An 18,516-nucleotide genomic window follows, 5' to 3' on the forward strand; every position below is an offset into this window, starting at 1 on the left:
TAGGACTCGTTTGGTTTAGTTCTTTGAAAGCATTTTGAATACTCTCTCTCAGTACACACCATCTACGAGAATGCCAAACACCACATAGTTTCAATCAAGATTATCCCATATACAAAATATTTCCGACCAAATTTGATTTGAAAGCAATGCAATTGTTGTCTAGGGTTGGCTGAGCACAACCTCTAAAGTAAAATTTGGAATGCTTATACCCTTTATCTCACTGAAATTGAAGAGAACAACAACAATCTATCACAAATAAGCAATAAATTCCCAATTGCTTTGATTTAACAGACTCAATATTCTTATATTGGAAGAGAGCAATTCTAGCGTGTTCTGTTCTTTTTTAAAGAATAAATTTGACTTCTTTTGCAACTCAAAAAAATCAATAAGCATAAAAATCTAAAAACAATTATATTTATATAAGTTTAAATGCTTACACGGGAGACAACTAGTGTTGTAGGTAAGAGACAGAGATAACAATAAAAAATAACATGGGATGATGTTTTAAAAAATGACTTTAAAAAGCTAAATATAGTATGCGAGCACTTTTATTCACTACATTGCTACCTCCTAAAGTCACCAATCCACAAAAATCACCAAAGTTACAGAAAATATAAAGTTAAAGGATTTGTTTGGTTTGTAATTTTAAAAATAATTTTTTTTTTATTTTCTGTCCCTGAAAATAAAAAATGTACAAAAACTTTACTTGGTTCAGTTTTTAAATATTGAGAATTTGAGTAAGAGCGGGTGCGAAAACACTCCGCACGCGCTTATAGCGTGAGAGCGAAAAGGATTGTGTCACTTGTGGGCTGTTTGATATATGTTCCATATTATGTTGTTTTGTTCCAACCCTGCTACAGTAGCAATTTTTTTTTGGATCACTTCATGTTTACTGGACTTGTTTTATAGCCAACAGTACCAAAACAAAACCAAAATTTGGGCCAAAATGTGAAACACTATTGACGTGTTATGTTGTTCTGACTACTGTAGCGGAGGCTTCAAGTTGTCAAAAGTTGGAACAAGACACGAGCCGGGATAAAAGGGTAAAGTTGGAACAAAATAGGGTTTCTACGCGCAGCTCTTTATCTTGAAAACGACGACCGATCTGAAGCTCTCTGAAGATCTGAAGTTCTGAAAAACTCCTACAAACCAGGTTTGCCTATTTATGTTCTATGTGTTCTGTTTTTGTTCGATTTCAACATGTGTATAATCAAATATTTTTCGATTTTGTAGTTCGGTTAAACTTAATTGATTTTCTTTGCGAAACCCTAATTTTTCTTTAATTTTTTTTGGAACATCGAACACAAAAGTCTTCCATATTTGTGAGTTTTCTGTTTGAATGGTTTATACTCATCTCTATTTACTTGAATCAGAATGGGTATAAAAAAAAGAAAAGAAAACTGTTTTTGGGCATGTTTGGTTTACTTTTCATAACAGTTTTTTTTTTTTCAATCAGAGAACTGAACAAAAAATTCACTTGATTGACAGTTTTTGAAAATTGTTTTCAACAGTTAAAAAAAAAAGTCCAATTTCAGAGAACTGGATTAAAACAGTTTTTTTTTTTTTTTTTTTTTCCTGAAAACAGATTTTTGAAAATTGTTTTTAAAAAATTGAGCCTATCTGTCTATATTGCATGTTTTAAAATGAAGATAAAAACAGAATTAGTTCATAGCATTTGTAACTAAGGCAATGAAATTAGACCATGTAGATACAGAATCTATAAATTTATAGATTATAGTTTAATCCTTAGGTATAATACCAAGGGATCCATACTCTAATCCCTTGTTCCAAGATAGTCAAGATCCATTTTAAGTTTAATTTGTTACCGTAAGTAAAAGTTACTATTTGCTACGTCGGCAGAAACACTATTTTTACCGTTCTTCGACAAAGTACTATTCATCTACAGTATCCGTGTAAAGTAGAAGACCCTGAATTAAAATCCTCCTATCTTAAAAAAACTTAAGATATTATAGGAAACAAAGAAGCTGAAGCTCCAAAAGTTACTAAGCCAAATTTTAGTTTATATAAAACCCTTGAAAGATTTAATAATCAACCCAGAGAAGTCACCATCCAAGACTTACAAACCGAAATTAATATAATAAAAACTGATATTAAAAATCTTAAGTTGGAAAACCAAGTTCTAACCAATGACATACAAAAACTTAACACAAATCCTGCTTTCTCCTTCAAAGAGAGAGATTCATCATCTGATGAAGAAGGATCTACCCGCTTAAATCCTTCACATCACCTTCAGACCTTGAATAAAATATCATTTCAAAAATGGTATGCTAAGGTTACTCTTATCATCAACAAAGATTTCAAACTTGAAGTCATTGCTTTGATTGACACATGAGTTGATTTTAATTGCATTCAAGAAGGTCTTATACCAACTAAGTATTATGAAAAAACCACTGAACAATTAAGTTCAGCCATATAAAATGTAAGTTGTCTAAGGCTCATATTTGTCAAAACAATGTGTGTTTTAAAACATCAGAGCCATGTTGTCATTGATCTCTTAATCTGTTTATGATTCTTATCTTACTAACTCTACATAAGTCTTACTTGAAGCATTCTATTTCTTGATTTTGATCTGTCATATCTATTTCCTTCCTGTGAGTCTAGATCCAAACAATAAGTCCTAGGAACCAAATAGTAAGTCCCGGTGAAGGGCCTGAGCGGTGTGGCATGAGTAGATGAACGCTTGGATAAGATCTAGATACTAGATTGACAGAATCATGAAAGCAGTCTGTTTCATCAGTAGACCAAACAGGATTAATCTGTGTTAAGTAATCATGAATAGCTTATTCAGATCCACCTCATCGGTGAGTTCTCGATCCAGTTTACCTCCTATTCCTCCAATTATAGTTAATGAAGAAGAATATCGTATAGAAGCTAGTAACCTGGATTTTAGGGATTGGAATATCCCACGAGTCCCAACTAAAGAAATCTATGAAATTAGTTTCCTTAAGTCAACCTTTATTAGTGATTACGCAGTCAAAACAGTAGAACAAATATATGTCTAAAGAACATGAAAAATGCCAGTTACTCACCGTTGAAGCAATCAAAAAACATAGAGAAAGAGGATACAATTTTATTCATATAGGACTAGTTCAAGTAGCAGTTAACCCATTCACAACCAGAGGAATTAATGCCTCTGTTCTATTGGCCCTGAGAGACGCTAGGTTCATTGATTATAACCTCAGCCTCTTAGGAGTAATGGAAAAAAGTCTTTGTAATGGACCAGTTCATTTTAATTGTTACCCAGATTTCACTTTTAGTCTAAGTGATCCCCACCTATTGAAAGCCCTTACTCTCAATATTAAAATATCAGGTTACCCTATTGTCACGGGCTTAGAGTTTCAGCACCACTCTAGCTGCTCCCGTGCGGCACCAAGACGTTGCTTCCACTCTCGCAAGTACTTGGTCAGCCTAACTTCCGTGCACACCTTAGCCAACACACTCCCCTTATGCGCTTACTAGTGTTGTAGTTGCCCTCGCCCTCTCCTCACTTGGCTTGCACACTCACACACACTAAGGCACTTAAGTTGGCAAGGAAAGAACACTTCTATTACTTCAAAGAATGCTTTGTACAAGGCTAGCACTCAAGCTCTTTACAAGGCTCTCAAGACTCACTCTAGGACTTGTCTACAAAATGAACTCCTACCTCTATTTATAGGCATCCCCATCCCTAATGGACGGCTAGGATGCATTTTAACCGATGGTGGAGATCGATTTTCTAGAATCTTCTCCCACCTTCTTCACACTTCCATACTTATCCATAAATATCTACAACATTCTAGAACTCTCCATACTACTCCACACAACTCTGGAGAACTCTAGAACCTTCCACACAATTCTACACATATCTAGAATCTTCCACACAACTCTAGAATACTCCGGAAGACTCTAGAAACTCCCATGCCATGCGTCCTCCTCAGCGTCTGCGTGTCGCCTGTTTGGCACAACCTCTATAGGCGGGGCGTGACACTATGCTTCCTGGATCTCAACCCTTAGGTTTGATTTACATAATTTATTACAAAACAATCAAAACAAATTTAAATATTAAAGCAATTCACAAGGATATGAAAGGTCACACTTTATTAATCCAAAGCAGTACTTCTGATGCTAATATTCAGATAAAAAAAAACAATTGCCTGGAAAGACATTTCGTTACCCAACGAATGGATTCTCCAAAATGAGAATCATCCAGCAAAAATTGATAATGACATAAGTAACCTTGATAGAGTCCAGGAATTCCTTGATGGAACGGTCAGAATAATCTTTGATGCACAGCGTTTTCTGACTAGATCTAGACCCTCTACTTCTTTTCATAGATCAGATAGTAGTTTATTAGGAAAAGAGGCTGAAATTCCTCCCCTACCTAGGAAAAATTCTAATCCACATTCAAAATTAAAAGATATCAAACTAGAAGGTTTAAAGACAGAAGATCAAGTTAATCATCCTTGTTATATATAGGATAATAGGGAATTAAATTCCTCCCCAAGTTCACCTACTCCCACAGATTTTGAGGCACGTCTCAATCCCATTAATCCCCAGTTAACAACTATAAGTAAGCTTTTTTCATATAATCTTCCAAATTACAAAAAGAATATGACTCAAAACATGACAAAGAAAAAAGAAAAACCTTTAATAATAATTACATTGATAAAGAAAAAAATAAAATTCTTCACAAATGGCAAAAATTCATGCTTGAACACAAGTTAGAAGTCTATTTCTTTGATTATTTAGAAAATTATCATAAGAAGGTTAACGTATTAACAAAAATTAATTGGACTAAATCTGATAAAACAACAGTTTCTTCTACTCATCCTCCCTTGGAGTCGGTCATCCTAGATCACATGGGAACCGAAATTATTGCCTCTCCCCTTAAGATCAATAATACCTCTGACCCCGATGTTCGGAAAATAATCGAACAAAACAATTTCACTAATCAATACCTTCACACTATTGGTACACAGTTAGACAAACTTGAAGTAACAATTACCCAGCCAGCTCGTTCTAAAGAATCTTCTCCTCCCATAATAGAAAAACCTCTAATTTCCATGCCTACTCAACGGAAAGGACTTCCCGCAGCTATTCCAGACCCTTCTATTGTTTTCCAAATTGAAACCATTCTCAAGACACTCGAAAAAGGCAAGGCCAAAGTTAAGGATGAAAAATCAGTCACTGTAATACATACCAATACTGATTCTGATCAATCTCCCTCATATTCTACTTATACATCTGAAATCCAAGCGATTGAAAATGCCTTCTCAAATCTAGAACTCAATCGTATTTCTAACAAACGAGTCAACCCTACCAGCCTGACAAAAAACTAGTACCCTCGGCCAACTCTTCTTGATTTACAATATGAGGAAAGATTCATTCAAAATCAATTTTCTGTTTCTTTTGATAAGCTCTATGAGTGGAATATAGATGGTTTATCAGAACAAGAAATCCTTAACAAGTTAAATAATATATTTATGGTGGCTAACAATTGCGTTAGTTCACATGACCTTAGTCAACCAGATATAGTTGATTTACTTACTTCAGGATTTACTGGGATGTTAAAATCTTGGTGGGAAAAAAACCTCACAGAAGACTCCCGTGAAAAAATCAAAAATGTTGTTCAACGTGACAATGATGGCCTTCCCATCTTTGACGACATCGTAGGACGAGGTGTTCCCGACGGAGTCAACACTTATTTTTACCATCGTTGAACATTTCATAGGAACCCCTAGTAACATTACTGCCCGAATACACGACCAACTCAAGGATGTATTCTTATCTTGGGTAATGCTCCGAGACGATAGTAACAAACCATTCTTGAAAGAAAAATTCATTAATGGATTACCAAGTCTCTTTGCCCATAAAATCAGAGAAACCCTTAGTAAAATCACAGGTGTCATAGATTATGATAACCTTACCTATGGTAACATCATTAGTTTAATCCAGAAGGAAGGATTAAAAATATGCATTGACATGAAAATCAGTAACCAGCTCAATAATGATAAAAAGCGAGCTAAATATGAAATGGGTACCTTCTGTGAACAGTATGGTCTCCCACCTAGAGCACCCTCACGAAAACAGGCCAACACCCATAGGAAGTCATATAAAAGTCACAAACGATGTCACTTATCAAAAAAAAAAAGTCACAAAGGATATCGTCGGAACTACAAAAATCAAAAATCAGTATTCCCAAAAATAGAATACTATTCTAAAGAAAAACAAAAACCGAAAAAGAAATATAGTAAAAAAGATTCTAAAAAGGACACCAAAGATACAAGTAAAATTAAATGTTTTTAATGTGGCAAATTGGCCATTTTGCAAAAGATTGTTATGTTAAAAAGAAGATCAATCAGTTACAAATTTCTGAAGAAAATAAAGAATCTCTTTACCAAATCCTCCAATTAAGAAATACGGATGAAAGTGATGATAGTGACCTAGAAGTCGGTTTTTCTTCTTCTTCCCAATTCTCTAAAGAACCCCCTAGCTCTCCTGATATTACAATAGGATGTAAAGATAGCTGTTGTAATCCTAAATCACTCAATGTTCTCTCAAAAACTGAAGAACAAGAACATCTTCTTATTGACCTCATAAGTAAAGTAGAAGATCCTGAATTAAAATCCTCCTATCTTAAAAAACTTAAGATATTATTAGGAAACAAAGAAATTAAAGCTCCAAAAGTTACTAAGCCAAATTTTAGTTTATATAAAACTCTTGAAAGATTTAATAATCAACCCAGAGAAGTCACCATCCAAGACTTACAAACCGAAATTAATATAATAAAAACTGATCTTAGAAATCTTAAGTTGGAAAACCAAGTTCTAACCAATGAGATACAAAAACTTAACACAAATCCTGCTTTCTCCTTCAAAGAGAAAGATTCATTATCTGATGAAGAAGGATCTGCCCGCTCAACGCCTTCACATCACCTCCAGACCTTGAATAAAATATCATTTCAAAAATGGTATACTAAGGTTACTCTTATCATCAACAAAGATTTCAAACTTGAAGTCATTGCTTTGATTGACACAAGAGCTGATCTTAATTGCATTCAAGAAGGTCTTATACCAACTAAGTATTATGAAAAAACTACTGAACAATTAAGTTCAGCCAACAGAAGTAAAATGGATATAAAATACAAGTTGTCTAAGGCTCATATTTGTCAAAACAATGTATGTTTTAAAACATCATTCGTCTTAATTAAAAATATGACTGACAAATTAATTTTAGGAGTACCATTTATTTATCTTTTATATCCATTCACAACTAATAATGAAGGACTAGTAACCCGGCCTTTTGGACAAGAGGTCCAATTTAAGTTCTTAATTCATCCTTCCCGCAAAGAATTACAATCCATCATTAATTTCTCTGTTTCCGAATCAATCAATCTACTTCATAGCAAAACCCAACAATTAAAATTTCTAAAAGAAGAAGTAAATTTTAAGCGAATCAATTCACAATTAGCTGACCCAATTCTTTAACAAAAAATCCAAAATTTTGAACAACAAATAAAAGACAAAGTCTGTTCTAATATCCCAACTGCTTTTTGGCACCGCAAAAAGCACTATGTTAAATTACCTTACATTAAAGTGTTTCGAGAAAAACATATCCCCACTAAAGCAAGACCAATCCAAATGAATCCTGACGTAATGGAATTCTGCAAAAAAGAAATTTATGATCTTCATCACAAAAAGATCATTCAGAAAAGCAAATCACCATGGTCATGCCCAGTTTTTTATGTTCAAAAAAACTTTGAAATAGAAAGAGGTGTTCCCCGTCTAGCAATCAATTATAAACCTCTCAATAAGGTTTTAAAATGGATTAGATACCCTATTCCTAACAAAAAGGATCTTATCAGCAGGTTAAGTCAAGCAGTTGTTTTCTCTAAGTTAAGGATCTTATAAATACAGATGCAAATTCATTTGTTAGGAACAATCAGAAGATGAGAGGAGGAATGTGAATTATACAGAAGAATTTTAAGCCTATTCGAAGCCTGCCTAACAAATAGATTGGCATCTGTATTTATAACTGAGCTTCTGAATTGTTGGAGACATCTTTCAGGCATCTTCGGCGCAATTTCCGGCTTTTAAAAAGATGCTTTTGACTTTTGTGACTGAACCTGACTGTAGATGAATAGTGATTTACTATTCTTGTCGTTTGTGCCGACAGTTACTGTAGATGAATAGTACTTTTGTCGGGGAACTGTAGAAATAGTGTTTCTGCCGACAGGTACTGTAGCAAATATTAACTTTTACTTACTGTAACAAATTGAACTTACAATGGATTTTGACTATATTGGAAAAAGGGATTAGAGTATGGATCCCTTGGGTGACTTGATTCAGTAGCGGAAGAGGCATCATCAACTTCATTATTGTCTTCTTCCTCTTGGGATAGATCTTGGATGCGGTCAATGATGGATGCTGCCAATTCTTTAAGCTCTGCAATTTCTGATTTGGGAGGCCTTCTGGATCTGGATGTGTTCACAGAAGATGACTGTTCTGGCTTACTTTGTTTGATGACTTGATCTTGTGCTGGATTGACTTGGATATTTTTTGGATATTCATCTTCAACATAACCTATAATTCTGTCAAACTAGAAAGTCTCCCACCATTTGACATAATGTCGTCGAATGGCTACGTTGTTTTAGATATCATATTGCCATTTGAATATCCATGGGACCTTGTACTTACAAGAGAAGAGAAGAAGAATTAGGAATTGAGAATTATGTTTGTTAACTTTGTGAACTGTATGAAAATATTTGACTTGTTCGGCAAGAGTGAGTGGAAGGATTTCTAGAATAGTTCCATGTTGTGACCACCATTTCAAAAACCAAGTTAGGATTTGACTTTTGAATTTGTTGTCAAAATTGATAAACCAAAAATGAGTGAATGATTCATTTTAGTGTAACAAAATTGTTGACCATGCTGCCATATAATCATAGTAATTGAAATGAATTTCATGATTAGGCAGGGGTTGAAGCAAAGAGGGATGAATACCCCATTCGTCCATGGAAATGATCCGTTGGATGTCTAGGGAATGATAAATGACTTTGATTGGATCATTGCGATCTGGTATTGACTTGATAAGAATGGAGTTAGTATGGTAGAGAATATCTCTGTAAAAGGCTAGTGTCTTGTGGGGATGATTTGGGCAGAAATGGAGGTTACCTGGGAAATAGGATCTCATTAAGGTGACTGGATCTTTTATGTGACTGAGGTGTGGTTTAATATAAAAAAGGGGAATATAAGGTTTTTCAAAATAATCACTGGCTGACTTTTTTGGAAGCGGATGGTAAGGTTGTTTTACTGGGGCTTTGATTTGAAACGGATCTGGTGGAGGGTTAACTAGGGCTGACTTGAAATTGGATTCTGAGGTAAGGAGTCGGAATCTGTTAACCATTGCAAGAGCAGAGGAAGACGATTCTTGTTTAACTGGGAGGCCACAAGGGGCGCCTGGGCATATTTCAAATGGCTTAACTGGTTGCTGCCCCAGGGGAGGGTGTCTGGGAGGTTGTTTGTTTGCCATTGGGTTTTTGTAATAATTCTCTAGTGAGAAAATCTGGAATAGAATTGTCACTGCCTTTGATATATTCTATATCAAAATCAAATATACTTAAAATAGCTTGCCAGCGGGCAAAAATCTGTTTAGAAGCAATATTTTGAATATCTTTTTCCAAAACATATTTTGCACTTTGACAATCAACACGAACCAAAAATTTTTGATTTAAAATATCATCCTGAAATTTACTGATACATAAAACAATAGATAAAATTTCTTTTTTAATAGTACTATAGTTACTTTGTGCATTTGTCCAAACACCAGAATGGAAATGAATTAATTGTTCGGGAGCATCTGGACTAACTTTTTGTTTGAGGATGCCACCATAGCCAATATATGAGGCATCGGTTTCAATAATCTTGAAGGAATCAGGATTAGGGATTCCAAGACATGGCAAAGTCTTGACATAACGCTTTATGGATTTGACGATATTAGTATGAATGGAAGTCCATGGAGGAGGATTACTTTGAAGACGATCAAATAGTGGTTTACATTGCTTTCTGAGATCGTTGTAGAAATCAGCAATATAATTAAGAGATCCTAAGAATATCTGGAGTTGAGTTTTATCAAGAATTTCATCTGGGAATTTATCGGCAAACTGGAGTGACCTATCAATAGGACGAATTTGTCCTTGATGGATGTGGTAACCGAGAAATCTGACTTTGGTCTGGAATAGTTTGATTTTCGAGGCAGAGACTACAAGTCCATTTTTCTTGATGGTAGCTAGAAACGATTTCAAATGTTTCCAATGTTCATCAATTGACTGTGAAAAAAGCAAGATATCATCAATGTAGACGATCGAAAAATGACTGTAGGGATTGAAGATGTCATTCATGATATTTTGAAATTCACTCGTGGCATTTTTTAGTCCGAAAGGCATGACCTTCCACTCATAATGTCCAAATGGAGTGGTGAAAGCAATTTTATATCTATCTTTCTTTCTAAGTCTAATTTGCCAAAAGCCTGACTTCATATCAAACTTAGAGAAAACAACTGCTTGACTTAACCTGCTGATAAGATCCTTTTTGTTAGGAATAGGGTATCTAATCCATTTTAAAACCTTATTGAGAGGTTTATAATTGATTACTAACACCTCTTTCTATTTCAGAGTTTTTCTCAACATAAAAAGCTAGGCATGACCATGGTGATTTGCTTTTCCGAATGATCTTTTTGTGAAGAAGATCAGAAATTTCTTTTTTGCAGAATTCCATTACTTCTGGATTCATTTGGATTGGTCTTGCTTTAGTGGAGATATGTTTTTCTCGAAACCCTTTAATGTAAGGTAATTTAACCGAGTGCTTTTTGCGGTGCCAAAAGCAGTTGGAATATTAGAACAGACTTAGTCTTTTATTTTTTGTTCAAAATTTTGGATTTTTTGTTGAAGAATTGGGTCAGCTAATTGTGAATCGATTCGCTTAAAATTTACTTCTTCTTTTAGAAATTTTAATTGTTGGGTTTTGCTATGAAGTAGATTGGTTGATTTGGAAACAGAGAAATTAATGACTGATTGTAATTCTTTACGGGAAGGATGACTTAAGAACTTAAATTGGACCTCTTGTCCAAAAGGCCAGGTTACTAGTCCTTCATTATTAGTTGTGAATGGATATAAAAGATAAATAAATGGTACTCCTAAAATTAATTTGTCAGTCATATTTTTAACTAAGACTAATGATGTTTTAAAGCACACATTGTTTTGACAAATATGAGCCTTAGACAACTTGTATTTTATAACCATTTTACTTCCGTTGGCTGAACTTAATTGTTCAGTGGTTTTTTCATAATACTTGGTTGGTATAAGACCTTCTTGAATGCAATTAAGATCAGTTCCTGTGTCAATCAAAGCAATGACATACAATATTATTAACTTAAAATGATATTTTAATTTGTTAAGGATTTTTTGTTCTGATAAACCATCTATATTCCACTCATAGAACTTATCAGAAGAAACAGAAAATTGATTTTGAATGTTTCTTTCCCCATATTGTAAATCAGGAGGAGTTGGCCGAGGGTACCAGTTTTTTGTCAGGCTGGTAGGGTTGACTCGTTTGTTAGAAATACAATTGAGTTCTAGATTTGAGAAGGCATTTTCAATAGCTTTGATTTCAGATGTATAAGTAGAATATGAGGGAGATTGATCAGAATCAGTATTGGTATGTATTACAGTGACTGATTTTTCATCCTTAACTTTGGCCTTGCCTTTTTCGAGTGTCTTGAGAATGGTTTCAATTTGGAAAACAATAGAAGGGTCTGGAATAGCTGCGGGAAGTCCTTTCCGTTGAGTAGGCATGGAAATTAGAGGTTGTTCTATTATGGGAGGAGAAGATTCTTTAGAACGAGCTGGCTGGGTAATTGTTACTTCAAGTTTGTCTAACTGTGTACCAATAGTGTGAAGGTATTGATTAGTGAAATTGTTTTGTTCGATTATTTTCCGAACATCGGGGTCAGAGGTATTATTGATCTTAAGGGGAGAGGCAATAATTTCGGTTCCCATGTGATCTAGGATGACCGACTCCAAGGGAGGATGAGTAGAAGAAACTGTTGTTTTATCAGATTTAGTCCAATTAATTTTTGTTAATACGTTAACCTTCTTATGATAATTTTCTAAATAATCAAAGAAATAGACTTCTAACTTGTGTTCAAGCATGAATTTTTGCCATTTGCGAAGAATTTTATTTTTTTCTTTATCAATGTAATTATTATTAAAGGTTTTTCTTTTTTCTTTGTCATGTTTTGAGTCATATTCTTTTTGTAATTTGGAAGATTATATGAAAAAGGCTTACTTATAGTTGTTAACTGGGGATTAATGGGATTGAGACGTGCCTCAAAATCTGTGGGAGTAGGTGAACTTGGGGAGGAATTTAATTCCCTATTATCCTATATATAACAAGGATGATTAACTTGATCTTCTGTCTTTAAACCTTCTAGTTTGATATCTTTTAATTTTGAATGTGGATTAGAATTTTTCCTAGGTAGGGGAGGAATTTCAGCCTCTTTTCCTAATAAACTACTATCTGATCTATGAAAAAAAGTAGAGGGTCTAGATCTAGTCAGAAAACGCTGTGCATCAAAGATTATTCTGACCGTTCCATCAAGGAATTCCTGGACTCTATCAAGGTTACTTATGTCATTATCAATTTTTGCTGGATGATTCTCATTTTGGAGAATCCATTCGTTGGGTAACGAAATGTCTTTCCAGGCAATTGTTTTTTTTATCTGAATATTAGCATCAGAAGTGCTGCTTTGGATTAATAAAGTGTGACCTTTCATTTTCAGGTCTATAATGATAGTTTATTTTTTTTCAATTTTATGTATTATTTGACTATATTACTGCCTTGCTCATGAATTAAAAAAAACTTCAACTGCTATTGTCCATATTTCAAAATATTATTTTTTTTCCTCAAATTTTAGGTGTACTTGTTCAGAAGAGAAACTGCTTGGAAATGAGTGGAGTAGGGAAAATAATGGTATGTTTTTGAGACAATTCTTTTGTTAGTTAAGCATGCTGTATTGTATTTGTTGTATTTCTCATGTATTTGAAACTACTCTGAAAATTATTTTTATTACTTTTTTTTAAAGGATGCTATATTTGTTGTCATTCTCATTTATTTGAAACTATTCTGAAAATGATTTGTATTAATTAGTCAAGACTTTTTTATAAGGATTTTGGGAAAATATTATTAGGGTTTAGAGATATTTACGGGAGTTATCTTTTTTATGGTATGTGTTTGTTGTTGATCTTTGATGACTCATAGAACATCTGGTTGGATCATATACTTATTTATGTTTTGATTACAGATGCTTTATATCTGCTATGTTTGGAAAAAAAAAAATTGAGTATCATGACTCTGTTTTTGAGTTATTTTTCTTCAGTTCTTTTATGTTTTCATTTTATTTGCTGTAATGTCTGAATCTCTGGCTGCTTGTGTTTCATTGTCATTTTGAGGAACCATTTGCTATATTCGGAAACTATTTTTGCTATATTCGCTTACTGATTATTATTTTAATGCATGTTGTGTGTAGGCTCATAGAAAATTTTCATTTGTGTTTTGGTCTCTGAATCTGGCCTCCTACTTGTGTTTTCAAGTTGGTTCTCTATGTTTTTTTTTTTTATTTCATTTTATTTGTTGCTATGTCTAAATCTATGTATCATTAACAAGCACTCCCAAACAAACCAAGCTTAGACACTAAGAATTTGATTTCCAAACAATGTATTAGTCAATCTGATGTATTTATTAGCAAGCATAATTGAATATTTCATTCCTTAGATCAACTAAAGTATGAGACTTATTATTTGCTGTAGAGTTATTCAGCGATGCAGAATTTGAGTACTAATAGTATATTCAGTGTAATGTTTTTATTAACAAGCAGATATTCTATTCTATTCATTATCTCATGTAAGTAAAAGATTATTCTTCCTTGTATGCTTTACGCAGCGAAGCAAAATTTGTGTACTAATACATATATATTTTTTAATTTATTTATTTACAATCAGAATTTGATATTCAATTCCTTAGATCTGGTTTGTGGCGAAATCTTCAAGGGGATGAAAATAAACTTGTGAATGTAATGCTGACTGAAAAAATGTTGTATTTGAGAGAGAGCGAGAGGATAATTCACTCATTTGATATAATGGTGTATTTCTTTCATTTCTCTCTTTTTCTTCTTCCATTGATTGATGCTTCCTTGGTGGTTAATTTAAAACCTCAATTTCCACTTCTCTCTACTTGGGCTCCAAGTACTACTTGTTTCTTGATCTCCTCTCAGATTTCTGTTTCTTATATATATATATATATATATATATATATAAATATATATACATGTGTATTTAGTTATAATAGTGTTTCACAAAAATGTATTCACCCTTTATTTTTTCTTTTCATTTCGACGGACTTAGAACATATATTAGTTATCATTGTGATTGAAATATAGCTGTAACAATTCTGTACTATCGAGAGAGAAAGGTGATCTTTCCGAACTATCGGAAATTATACTTTGTGGTAACAAGTAAAGGAGCACTACTACCTCATCAGTTTGCAGTAGTTGTGGGAGGACACTACTGGCACGGTTTTTCTACTGAAATTAGAATTTTCATTGATTCTGCTGCATCTATTGTTTGCTATTATTTCACATGAAATCACATTGTCTATTCAAATAATCACTTAAATTAATCACCCAAAATTGAACTTTTAAGAATTCAAATATCTAATGAATTCCATGTTAATTACCCCAGACTAAATCTTTATTTCTTTGTTACACTTATTAATCATAAAATCCCCTGGACTTGGTCTTAATACTTTATTTTCTGATTTTCTGCCGGGCATTCCTTTATTGCTTCAATGAATATTGGCGTACAACACATTTTCTCAAAAGTTAATTGGCTTGTAGATTTGCGTTATTCTTTGAACTCAAGATGTTGAAGTGGAAATTTGCTAGAATCGATTGGAGCAATGATTTCTTTTAGAGTTCATTTTAGATGATGAGTCTTTCTTTATGTTCCTTTATTGTTTCTTTTCATTTGCAGACTTAGAGCATGTCTGTTGCTTATATATATACATTCCATTGGCTAAATGAGCTTTACTACTGGACAGTTGCCCATCTGATTGGGTGACTTCCACATAAAGTGTAATTTTTTTTTTTTTTAAATTACATGTTTGGAAATTGTAGAGACCCGAGTTACAAGAGACTCCTAAAATTCTCCTCCTAAATTTTTTTAAGAAAAAACCCTACATATATACAATTGTATAAAGACATACTCACTGACAATAGGCATATATAGGGTTACAACTCTGATCCAAACGATTTGGATTGTGATCCGAATGATGATTCGGATTCAGAATTGGATTCCGGGTCGGATGGATTCAAGGTGTTTTTTTTTTTTTTTTTGTCCTTTTTTTCTCTGTTTCCTAATTTTGTACTAAATTTCTTTCAGCATGCCATAAGACAGTTGCTGACCTAGACCAGAATGTGGAACAACTGGACTTTGAAATCGAAGTTCAATTGTGGGAAGCAGCGAGCAAGGTGATGACGTAAAGTTATGGACGATACTGTTTATGGAGCAACTGGATACTACCGGGATTATCAAAATGTTTGCTGTAATTGATGTTGCGGGGCTTATTAATTTGATTAATTGGATGCCGGAGGCCATTGCTGGAGTTCACCGAAAGAATTCAAGTTCATAATTGGCAATTTAGTCTTATATGGCAGGGTAGTTCCCATGTTTCTAGCCTGGGAAACATTTGTGCATTTAGAGTACCACAGGTTGAAGTGATGGTGAAATCTGAACAATTACATTTCTGTAATTGTAATAAAAAGGCCGTATTATAGCCTTCCTAGTTGAAATACTCTAATCAATCCACCTAAAAAGCCCGCTTTATAGTCTTCCTAGTTGAAATAGTCTAATCAATCCACCCTGCGAGGTTAAGCAATGGTGCTTCCGAATTGATCACATCGACTTCAATAAACAACATAACATTCTGGAAATTTTTGGTGTAAATGCTGACCTCAAAAGATTCTACAAGATGAAGAACCTATCTTTTTATCGCAAATAAATGTCGCCAAAAGTAATGGCATGTTGAGAAATACACAGAAACTCTACTTAGAAAAACTGGAAAGTATTTCGAAATTCTAAAATCTGGTACTGGTAATGGTCTATCAACATAATTTTCTGCTTCTTAAATCAGCCCAGTGGATCAAAAGTTTAGGCATCATCCTGAGAAACACAATTTGACACCCACAAACAATTGCAAAACAATTTGACACCCACAAACAATTGCAAAAGCACGAAAGGAGGGCTAAAATATCTTAAATGTAAATAGCTCTAGAAAATCCCTAAGCATGCTTTCATCTTAACAAAACCTCGTTTGGTTTGCTAGAACTATCCCCAAGCATGCTTTATCTTGCCACTTGCCTGTAAAGATAGATTATCTACGAGGGATAAGTAGCGTCACTAGGGTTATAATCTTTTGCTACTAAGAGCATCTCCAATACCTTCTCAAATGGCCTCTCAAACTCTAAATTTAGCAAGTGAATGAAAATAAGGCACTCCAATAGGCTTTCAAAAGACCTCTCATATTTTGAGATTATCAAAAGTATTACTAAATATAACAGCTCTCAAATGGCCTCTCAAATTCAAAATATAGTATGTGCATGAAAGTAAGACACTCCAATGCCAAATATAGCAGCTTTCAAAAGACCTCTCATAATTTTATACTTTTCTTGTTAGTTCTAATTTAAATATAACATTTTGGATGAAATGCACTATTGGAGCAGAATTACTAAAATAATATTTTGACACTGTAACTTCTCTCAAAACATTAGATTTGGCATGGAAATATAGCATTTTGCATTAGAGATGCTCTAACGGCGTGATTTGTAGCATTCAAGAGAGGTGAATTATTTGCAAGAGACAAAAGACCAAAAAGCCCCTCAATATAGCTTGTGAAAACATTTATCTACTTCTTGGTGAGGATGATATATACTCACTTTCTAGGTACTTGCTTTCTTTATTCAACTGCCTGGAATTTGAATTATTTCTGCTCTCGGTCTTACTAATCATCATCATTCTTGATCTCATATAATGGGTTCGGCTGTATGAATTTTTTCTCTTCAATCTTTTCAATTACATACCATTTCACCTAACTATGTTTAGCTTTTTAAAGTCATTTTTGAAATCACCGAAATATAGCTTGTGAAAACATTTATCTATTTTACCCCCTATAAACAAGTGGAGCATCCAAATTTAAATATAGCTTGAGAAAACATTTTAGGACTTGTTTGGTTTAGTTCTTCAAAAACATTTTAAATATAGTAGAAAATATTAAAATGTTTCAATCAAGCTATATTTAAATAAAAACTAACACACCATCTAGCAGAATGCCAAACAACACATAGTTTCAATAAAGATCATACTACATTCTAATAAAATATTTCCAACCAAATTTGATTTGAAAGTAAAGTAAAGCTAGGTTTGTGATTTAAAAATAGTTTTTGTTTTCTGTTGTTTGAAAATAAAAACTGTACAAAACTTCCACTTGATTCAGTTTTTAAAAAAACTGTAATATGAAAACTCAATTATAAAAATGTCAATTTTTAAATAATACTAGGTAGTCTTTATTTGAAAACAATTCTTTGTTTTCTAAGTTATTCAGAGTGTCTGATTTGAATGATGTCAAAGTTTCAGAAGACTTCAAGAGTATACTGACAAAATACTCTTAAAATACACACACACACACACCCGTTAACGTGTCAAATCTAAACTGTTAAAATTTAAAGATGCCAGAGATACTCAAATATGGTAGACCGAATTATTGGTGCAATTTTGATTGAATTCTGATATTTAGAATTGTTTTGTCAATAAACTCACTAAATCAAACATGTATATAATATCTGAAAATATCCAACATGTATATAATAACGTAGCAAATTCTTTATTGTATTAAATTTAATTTGTAAATATCTTCTAATAATTATTGATTTTTTTAGATGATAGCAACTAAAAAATTATTCACTAGTCAAACTCGCAGCTAATGCACCTGTAACTAGCAATAAGACAATTGCTGACCTAGACCAGAATGTGGAAGTTATGGCAGATACTGTTTATGGAACAACTCTATTTCTAGTTGCATTCTCTTTGAACCTTGTAACTCAGCCTAGTCTGCCAGTGCCTCTTGCACTCGCTTACAAGGACGCCACAATCACTCCAGGGGCCCAACGTCCTCATTAGTCACACTCTTGACTGGATCAGACTCTGATGTCATTTGTAACGACCTATCTCAACACATGGTATAATATTATTCGCTTTGAGCCCTAGCCCGCATTTACTTTTAAGTTTTACCTCAAAAGGCCTTATACTAATCGAAGTGTACAAATCCTACATATATAGCACTTCCCCTTTTTCGTACCAGGTGATGTGAAATTATACACTTATAACTCGTTCAGTATGGTAGCCTACTA

At 33.5% G+C, this 18,516-nt stretch overlaps 1 long non-coding RNA gene across 1 annotated transcript; it reads left to right on the forward strand.

The window, feature by feature from the left end:
• The first annotated feature begins 953 nt into the window (after positions 1-953).
• Positions 954-15,948, forward strand: LOC132273940 (uncharacterized). The gene is made up of 3 exons (XR_009470304.1): positions 954-1,153; positions 12,973-13,028; positions 15,494-15,948. It is a non-coding gene; the product is annotated as an uncharacterized LOC132273940 (long non-coding RNA).
• The last annotated feature ends 2,568 nt before the right edge of the window (positions 15,949-18,516 follow it).

This window comes from Cornus florida, unplaced genomic scaffold (assembly GCF_030987335.1).
Source record: "Cornus florida cultivar Cherokee Brave unplaced genomic scaffold, ASM3098733v1 CherokeeBrave_3.0.0_Hap2_Chr09, whole genome shotgun sequence".
In the NCBI taxonomy this organism is placed as follows: Eukaryota; Viridiplantae; Streptophyta; class Magnoliopsida; order Cornales; family Cornaceae; genus Cornus; species Cornus florida.